This window comes from Cebus imitator, unplaced genomic scaffold, assembly GCF_001604975.1.
Source record: "Cebus imitator isolate Cc_AM_T3 unplaced genomic scaffold, Cebus_imitator-1.0 Scaffold203, whole genome shotgun sequence".
Lineage (NCBI taxonomy): Eukaryota > Metazoa > Chordata > Mammalia > Primates > Cebidae > Cebus > Cebus imitator.
The window spans coordinates 272,930-281,525 of NW_016107518.1; the positions used below are offsets into that span (position 1 = coordinate 272,930).

Below are 8,596 nucleotides of genomic sequence, written 5' to 3' on the forward strand. Positions count from 1 at the left end.
TATAATTATATATGATATACTTATAATAAATATAGATGTCATATTATGTATATTTTATGTATAATTATATAATATAAATATATGTGGCATATGTAATTATTATAAACATATAAATATATATGTGATATATATATATATATATATATATATATACACACCATTAGAAGCCGGCCGGTGGCTCACACCTACAATCCCAGCACTTTGGGAAGGCTGAGGCAGGCAGATCACGAGGTCAGGAGATCGAGACCATCCTGGCTAACAAGGTGAAACCCCGTCTCTACTAAAAATATAAAAAATTCAGCTGGGCGCGGTGGCTCACACCTGTAATCCCAGCGCTTTAGGAGGCCGAGGCAGGTGGATTGCCTGAGCTCAGGAGTTCACCACCAGTCCAGGTAACACGGTGAAACCCAGTCTCTACTAAAAAAAAATACAAAAAATTAGCTGGGTGTGGTGGCATGCACCTGTAGTCCCAGCTACTTGGGAGTCTGAGGCAGGAGAATTGCCTGAACCCGGGAGGCAGAGGTTGCAGTGAGCCAAGATGGTGCCACTGCATTCCAGCCTGGGCAACAGGGCAAGTCTCCATGGCGGAGGTGAAGTGGGACATTAGGAACTAGGAAGGGGGGGGTCAATTTTAAAGGACATAAAAAATAAAAAGATTTATTTTTCTTTTTTTAGCTTTGCAAAATGGCAGTATCATAGCCAATGAGGTTTATCCAAGGCGCGATTATTGCTAATTGAAAACTTTTCCCAATACCCTGCTGTGACGACTTTCAATATAGTCAGATTGGTGATTTTTGACAGTCTCTATGGAGACTGAATTAAAAGAAAATTTAATAAAATTAAAAAAAAATTTTTTTTTAACATTCTTTCTTTTTTGTTGAGACAGGGTGTCACTGTATTGCCCAGGCTGCTCTTGAACTAGGCTCAAGCAATCTTCCTGCCTCAGCCTCCCAAAGTGTTGGGATTACAGACATGAGCCACGATGCCCAGTCAAAAAAATAAGATTTTAAAGGAATGGCCTGGAATGAGGAAGACAGACCAATGTTTACTGAGTGCTTACACTGTGCTGGGCAAGTACTTTACATCCATGTTTTATTCAACATTTCCAACAGGCCCATTTGTAGATATTAAGACTTAAAAACAATTTTTCAGAGACAGAATCTCACTGTTGCACAGGCTGACCTCAAACTCCTGGGATCAAGGGATCCTCCTGCCTCAGCCCCCAGAGTAGCTGGTACTACAGGCATGCACCAACCACCCTGCCCAGGGCTATTAAGACATTTTAAATATGAGGAAATAAAGGCCAAGGGAAGTTAAGGATTTTACCAAGTCACTCTACTTCCCATGATACAACCAAGATTGCAAAACAAAATCTGACTCTAAAGCCCATGCTCTTTTTCTTTTTGAAATGGAGTCTTGCTCTGTCACCCACACTGGAGTGCAGGGGCGTGATTTCGGCTAACTGCAACCTCTGCCTCCTGGGTGGGTTCAAGCAATTCTCCTGCCTCTGCCTCCCAAGTAGCTGGGACTACAGGCGCATGTCACCAAGCCCAGCTAATTTTTCTATTTTTAGTAGAGAGGGGGTTTCGCTATGTTGGCCAAGCTGGTCACCCCATGCTCTTTCCATTAATTTACTCAGCATCTGTCTCTGGCCCAGTCCCATTAATGGCCATGAGCACAATATAGAGGCATAGCATCAGAAACAAGGAGGCTTACCAGACCTCATCTCTAATACAGACGGTCCCCAATTTATGATGGTCTGACATATAATTTTTTGAATTTAGCCAGGCATGGCGGCTCATACCTGTAATCCCAGCACTTTGGGAGGCTGAGGTGGGCAGATCACTTGAGGTCAGGAGTTCGAGACCAGCCTGACCAACATGGTGAAAATGTCTCTACTAAAACTACAAAAATTAGCTGGGTATGGTGGCTCATGCCTATAGTCTCAGCTACATGGGAGGCTGAGGCAGAAGAATTGCTGGAACTTGCCTGGGAGGTGGGGGTTGCAATGAGCTCAGATTGTGCCACTGCACTCCAGCCTGGGTGACAGAGTAAGACTCCATCTCAAAAAAAAAAAAAAAAAAAAAAAAAATTTTTTTTTTAACTTTACAATGGTGCAAAAGTGATGAGCATTCAGTGGAAACTATACTTTGACACCCCTACAACCATTTTGTTTTTCACTTTCAGTATTCAACAAATTACATGAGATACTCAACACTTGATTATAAAATCAGCTTTGTATTAGATGATCTTGCTTAATTCTAGGCCAGTGTAAGTCCTCTGGGCATGTTTAAGGCTCAGAAATGAGCTGAACATCATAGGATAAGCTATTCTCAGTAGGTTAGGTGTATTAAATGCATTTTCGACTTACTATATTTTGAACTTATGATGGTTTATTGGGACATAACCTCAGAGTAAGTCGAAAAGCACCTAGGCTGTCTTCAGTTCTGAGTGCTAAACTTTAAGAGGGTCACTGGCAAACTAGATATGGTCCCATAAAAGATTTAGGCAAGGTCACTGGGTTATGTTGACCATATAGAAGGAAGGCCTTTAGTTAAGATCAAAACTGGTTGGAACAATGGGCTAGAATGGTACTCAAAAGCAACAGGATTTGCAGTCAGGTAGCCAAAGGTTTGCGTACCAGATTCTGTCACTTACTGTTTAGAATCCAGGCAAGTTACTTAACTTCTCTGGACCTTAACTTTGATATCTATAAAATGGGGGTAATACTACACGAAATTGTAAGACAGGAGAAAAAGTAATATTTGTAAAGTTCTTGGGACATAAAGACTCAACAAATGGTAGTGCACATTAAATCTAACAAAATGAAATTTAAGGAAAAGAGCAAGTAAATCAATTTTAGAAGCACCAGATGAAACTTAACAGGAGTACATAAGAAAAGAATTAGGGCCGGGCGCGGTGGCTCAAGCCTGTAATCCCAGCACTTTGGGAGGCCGAGGCGGGTGGATCACGAGGTCAAGAGATCGAGACCATCCTGGTCAACATGGTGAAACCCCGTCTCTACTAAAAATACAAAAAATTAGCTGGGCATGGTGGTGCGTGCCTGTAATCCCAGCTACTCAGGAGGCTGAGGCAGGAGAATTGCCTGAACCCAGGAGGCGGAGGTTGCGGTGAGCCGAGATCGTGCCATTGCACTCCAGCCTGGGTAACATGAGTGAAACTCCGTCTCAAAAAAAAGAAAAGAAAAGATTTAGGGATCTTAGTTGACTTGAATCTATGAATCAACAACTTGCTAAGACCGCCAAAAATTATTGTGAATTTGGAGCCCATTACTGAAGCACAGTGTCCAAAGCAAAAAGTCCTATCAGACTTCATTCTTGATACTATCTTTAGTCCCGAGTGCTAAACTTTAAGAGTGTCACCGGCAAAAAAATCAATCCAGAGCAGATGAGAATGGTTAGTAGCTCTGAAAACATAGTAACTAGCCTTTTTCTTCCTAGCTCTGTTCCCTCCACTCCATCCAACCAAAGCTACCTGACAACTGCTTCCATCTCTATTCCCCAGTAACACATTCAAGTTCACGTATCCCCCCACAACATATTCACATCCCTCACACTCAATTTTGCCTCAGTCTCAAAGACCCAAATGAATCTGACAGAAGTGACTTGTTTCCTTCTAGTTCGCAATTCTAGGATGTGACATGTCAGACTTGCTGCTAATCTGGCCCTGGCCTGCAGATTAGACTCGATGCTAATCTGCACCAAATCTAACTGGCCCCCGAGTTCTTCCCAAGGCTGAGACCCAACCCTGTGCTCTAGGTAACTGAATCAATCCTGAGTCTGAGTCACATACAGTACTCAAGAAACCAGGACTCTTCCTGAATGTCTCCTTGACCCACACCTCCATTACTCCCTTTTAAAAGGATGCAGCTGGTCAGGAGGATGTACAATTAGGCAACGTCAGTCATCTTAGCCATTTCAAACCTGCTAGACCGATCCTTTTTTCTTTTTTAAATTTTTTTAAGACATAATCTCGCTCTGTCACCCAGGCTGGAGTACTGCAGAGGCACAATCATGGCTCACTGCAGCCTCAACCTTCCAGGCTCATATGATCCTTCCACCTCAGCCTCCCAACTAGCTGAAACTACAGGAACATACTACCATGCCCAGCTAATTAAAAAAAATTTTTTGAGATGGAGTTTCACTCTTGTTGCCCAGGCTGGATTGCAATGGTGCGATCTCGGCTCACCGTAACTTCTACCTCCCAGGTTCAAGCGATTCTCTTGCCTCAACCTCCCAAATAGCTGGGATTACAGGCATGCACCACCATGCCTGGCTAATTTTGTATTTTTAGTAGAGACAGGATTTCTCCATGTTGGTCAGGCTGGTCTCAAACACCCAACCTCAGGTGATCTGCCTGCCTCAGCCTCCCAAAGTGCTGGGATTACAGGTGTGAGCCACTGCGCCCGGGCTGTAAAATTTTTCTGTGGAGACGGGGTCTCCCTTTGTTGCCCAGGCTGGCCTCAAACTCCTCAACTGATGTTCCCGCCTCAGCCGGAACATCCCTAAGTGCTGGGATTACATGTGTGATCAACCATGCCTGGCCTAGATCAATACTTTCAAATCCAAAAAGGCCCTCAGATAAACTCAGTAACAAACCTATATATGCTCATAAAATGGTACAAGTTGATCAGCTTATTGTACCTAAGAGACTATTTGCAAACCTACAAAGAATGAAGTCTTAAATAGCTGCCTGTAATCTGGATGTCCTCATTGCAGTGCGCAGTTCTAATTCTAATTAGAACTGGGCTTGGCTCAGCTGCCCAGCAGAATCCAGACGGTAAAATCTGGTAACTCCCACGTCCAGACTCTTAGGGCAACTGACACTGGAGTAATGTGAGCTTCCCTATGGAATGGCCTTGTCAAAATTAGCAGGTTTTCCTGGCTGAATCAGAACAGCCTGTGTCTTGTTTCATTCAATACTCCCTTGGAAGCCAAGCATCTCTCTAGGGAATGCCATCTGTAGTGGACATCAGGTGTCTCAATGCCCTCTTTTCAACCATGCAGATATACTGGTTCCATTTCCATATCTCAAGGGGCTCTGCTCTTTCTTCAGATGAGAGAAACCATGAAAAACACTAGTCTTTGAGAAGTCTGCCTTGCTGCTCTTCTTCCAGAGAACAGCTCAGTTCTAGTCCAGAACCAAATGATTCCTGGAGCTTTCATCCAGTTCAGACTGGTTAATACCTAGTTCTGAGCCAATCTGTAAATTCAAGACTTCCCTTCCTGAAGTGTACCTGAATGTCTAAACTCACTTCTAGATGGTTCCTTGATCAACAACAGCATCCTACATATTTTCTGAATCACTGGTTGTCAGACGTTGACTATGGATTTAGAGATGTTAAAATACGTATTACTGGATCCCACCTGTGGAGTTTCTGATTCAGATCGAGGCGAGGACTTAAAAATGTGCATTTTTATTTTTTTTGTTTATGCACCACACTCAAGTAGACCCAGGTGTCTATTGTTCCCTTCTTTGTGGTCCATGTATACTTAATGTTTAGATCCCACTTATAAGTGATAACATGTGGCATTTGTTTTCTGTTTTCTCCTTTTTTTTTTTTTGAGATGAGGTCTCGCTTGTTGCCCAGGCTGGAGTGCAGTGGTGTGATCTCGGCTCACTGCAACCTCTTCCTCTCGTGTTCAAGCGACTCTCCTGCCTCAACCTCCCAAGTAGCTGGGATTACAGGTATGTGCCACCATGCCCAGCTAATTTTAGTATTTTTAGCAGAGACGGCAGGCTGGTCTTGCACTCCTGACCTCAAAGGATCCACCCGCCTCAGCCTCCCAAAGTGCTTGGATTACAGGCATGAGCCAGCATGCCTGGCCAGCATTTAGTTTTCTGTTCTTGCATTAGTTTGCTTAGTATAATGGTCTCCAGCTCCATCATCCTTGCTCCAAAACATATTATCTTTTTTATGGCTGTGTAGTATCCCAGCGTGTATATATACACCACATTTTCTTTCTTTTTTGTTTTTTTTTTTGAGATGGAGTTTCACTCTTGTCATCCAGGCTGGAGTACAATGGGACGACCTCAGCTCACTACAGCCTCCGCCTCCTAGGTTCAAGTGATTCTCCTGCCTCAGCCTCCCAAGCAGCTGGAATTACAGGCATATGCCACCACAGCCAGCTAATTTTTGCATTTTAGTAGAGACGAGGTTTCACCATGTTTGACAGGCTGGTCTTCAACTCCTGACCTGAGGTGATCCGCCCACATCAGCCTCCCAAAGTGCTGGGATTACAGGTGTGAACCACTGCACCCAGCCAGTCTTTTTTTGTTTGTTTTTAATAGAGACAGGGTCTCACTCTGTTGCCCAGGCTGGACTGCAGTGGCAAAATTACAGCTTTGTAACCTCGAATTTCTGGGCTCAATGGATCCTCCTGCCTTAGACTCCCAAAGTGCTGGAATTACAGGCTTAAGCTACTATGCCTGACAAAAATAATAATTTTTAAAAAGAGAAACATTTGAAAAGGAAAAATAAAAATGATGCATTATGATACCATGGCAAGGCTCAGTAGTGTTTGTTCTGTCATATAAAATACCTTCATCTCGAGTGCAGTGGCTCATGGCTGTAATTCTAATCCTTTGGGAGGGCAAGGTGGGAGGATCCCTTGAGGCCAGGAATTCAAGACCAGCGTGGACAACATAACAAGACTCTGTCTCTACTAAAAATAAATAGGCTGGGTGCAGTGGCTCACGCCTGTAATCCCAGCACTTTGGGAGGCCAAGGCGGATGGATCACGAGGTCAAGAGATCGAGACCTCCTGGCCAACATGGTGAAAACCCAGCTCTACTAAAAAAATACAAAAATTAGCTGGGCATGGTGGCACGCACCTGTAGTCCCAGCTCCTTGGGAGGCTGAGGCAGGAGAATTGCTTGAACCCGGGAGGCAGAGGTTGCAGTAAGCTGAGATCGCACCACTGCACTCTAGCCTGGCACCTGGCGACACAGCAAGACTCTGTCTCAAAAAATAAATCCATCCATCCATACATACATACATAGGCCAGGCACAGTGGCTCATGCCTGTAATCCCAGCACTATGGAAGGCCAAGGTGGGCAAATCACGAGGTCAGGAGTTTGAGACCAGGCTGGCCAACACGGTGAAACACGTCTACTAAATATACAAAAAATTAGTTGGGCGTAGTGGCAGACACCTGTAATCCCAGCTACTCAGGAGGCTGGAGGCAGGAGATTCACTTGAACCCGGGAGGCAGAAGTTGCAGTGAGCTGAGATCGCACCACTGCACTCCAGCCCAGGTGACAGAGTAAGACTCCATCTCAAAAAAATAAAAATAAATAAATACATACATAAAAATAATAATTTTTAACAAGCTAAATAAAATCCCTCCATCTCTGAAAACCCCTGCAAAGGCTGTGGAAATGGCTGATTTTATCCTCTATGATGGTTATGCTATAAAACAATTGGTTTTAGACTAGAGCTTTTCAGTATGGAAGTCGATCACTGAAATCAGTATTTGGTGACATATATTTTCTTTCTTTTTTTTTTTTTTTTTTTTTTTTTTTTTTTTTTTTTTTTTTCTGAGACGGAGTCTTTCTCTGTCACCCAGACTGGAGTACAGTGGTGAGATCTCAGCTCACTGCAACCTCCGCCTCCCGGGTTCAAGCAATTCTCCTGCCTCAGCCTCCCAAGTAGCTGGGACTACAACGCATGCCACCATACCCAGCTAATTTTTTGTGTTTTTAATAGAGACGAGATTTCACCATATTGGCCAGGCTGGTCTCAAACTCCGGCCCTCATGATCTACGCACCTCAGCCTCCCAAAGTGCTGGGATTACAGGTGTAGCCACCACGCCCAGCCAATATTTTTAAAAATACTAAATGTGTTGAACAAACACCTATCTTTAACTTTAGAGTGAAAACTTCGAACTGTTCCTAATCACAAAATTTTTCAGAGATAAACCATTTTTTCTCAACTCTGGCACTCTTGACATTTTGACCAGATAATTCTTTGCTGTAGGGAGCTGTCCTTTGCATTAGAGGATGTTTAGCAGCATTCCTGGCCTCTACCCACTAGTTGCCAGTACCATCTCCCACAGTCATGACAACTAAAGAAGTTTCTAGATATTGGCAAATGTTCTGCGGGGGGGAGCATCCTGAGAGAGAACCACAGATAAACAATGAAATGATTAATTTTGTTCATAAAGGCTGCTTAATATGGAAGATAATACAGACTGTCATTCTTTGCACTCATTTGCAAGTCATTTTTATATCATCAGATGTCCTTTTAATGTTTTATCTGAAAAGCAGCAGCAGAAGCAGACCACCACCACCAGTGCACCTAAAGGTAATGTGTAACCTAGAAAGAAGAAATAAACCAATGAACCAATAGATGATGCAAAGTCTTAACAGTAAAAATGAGCTAAGGTAGCCTCACTACTCTTCTACGCACATTACTCATGCATGGTGACCGTTAGAATTCTTAGGCTGTCTCGGAATCTTTTATTATTTCAATGCTATAAGGTCAGGCTCTTCATTTTTCTTCCTATGCTTTTTTTTTTTTTTGAGACTGAATCTCCCTCTGTCGCCCAGGCTGGAATGCAGTGGCACAATCTT

The 8,596-nt window shown here is 43.4% G+C and overlaps 1 protein-coding gene and 1 non-coding gene across 2 annotated transcripts in view; one reads left to right on the forward strand and one right to left on the reverse strand.

Moving 5' to 3' along the window:
- The window catches only part of PTPN9 (protein tyrosine phosphatase non-receptor type 9), a 107,149-nt gene that overhangs the window by 86,788 nt on the left and 11,765 nt on the right, over positions 1-8,596 (reverse strand). The gene's annotated exons all lie outside the window — the stretch shown is intronic.
- Positions 674-813, forward strand: LOC119474036. The gene has a single exon (XR_005203331.1). It is a non-coding gene; the product is annotated as a U4 spliceosomal RNA (small nuclear RNA).